Source organism: Lampris incognitus, chromosome 4 (assembly GCF_029633865.1).
Source record: "Lampris incognitus isolate fLamInc1 chromosome 4, fLamInc1.hap2, whole genome shotgun sequence".
NCBI lineage: Eukaryota > Metazoa > Chordata > Actinopteri > Lampriformes > Lampridae > Lampris > Lampris incognitus.
Genome location: NC_079214.1, coordinates 67,346,414 through 67,347,353, shown reverse-complemented (window position 1 = coordinate 67,347,353; position 940 = coordinate 67,346,414).

The following is a 940-nucleotide window of genomic DNA, read 5'->3' as shown; positions in this document are numbered from 1 at the left end:
ACAGTAAACCAGTACTGTAAACCAGTACTGTAAACCAGTACAGTAAACCAGTACTGTAAACCAGTAAAGTAAACCAGGAACCGTCGGAAAAGAACGAGGGCAGACTACCGGCAGAAAGGCATGTTAGCATGTGTTTATGTGTGTGTGTCCATGTGATAAATCAGGAGAAACTTCAAACATAAGCATAAGGGTGTCCGGGTGGCGTAGCGGTCTGTTCCCTTGCCTACCAATACGGGCTCGCCAGTTCGAATCCCCGTTACCTCCGGCTTGGTCGGGCGTCCCTACAGACACAACTGGCCGTGTCTGCAGGTGGGAAGCCGGATGTGGGTATGTGTCCTGGTCGTGGCACTAGCGCCTCCTCATGTCGGTCAGGGCGCCTGTTTGAGGGGGAGGGGGAACAGCATGATCCTCCCACGCGCTGTCCCCCTGGCGAAACTCCTCACTGTCAGGTGAAAAGAAGCGGCTGGTGACTCCACATGTATGGGAGGAGACATGTGGTAGTCTGCAGCCCTCCCCGGATCAGCAGAGGAGGTGGAGCAGCGACCAGGACAGCTCGGAAGAGTGGGGTAATTGGATGAGTATAATTGGGGAGAAAAAGGGGGGGGAGGAAATCCCCCCCCCAAAAAACATAACAGAAATGTTCAGTATCGACCAGCATTCAGCTCAGTTATAAGACAACCAGATCAAACCAGAATCTTCGGGCCGCTGTCCATCTTCTCAGTTTCATGCCGGAGGTGAGACACGTCTCTCCATGTAGAAACAAATCCAGTCTTCACCGCCCAATGTTCTCCATCACCCCCCCCCACCCCGAATGAAATAAAAAACACAACAAATTAAACTCCAGCAGAACCGTTTTGTCCTGATGCAGTTTCCTTTCTGCACGGCGGGAGCAGTTCAACACCACCTCTCCTCCATCTGTCCGTCTGTGTGGGCGGAGCCT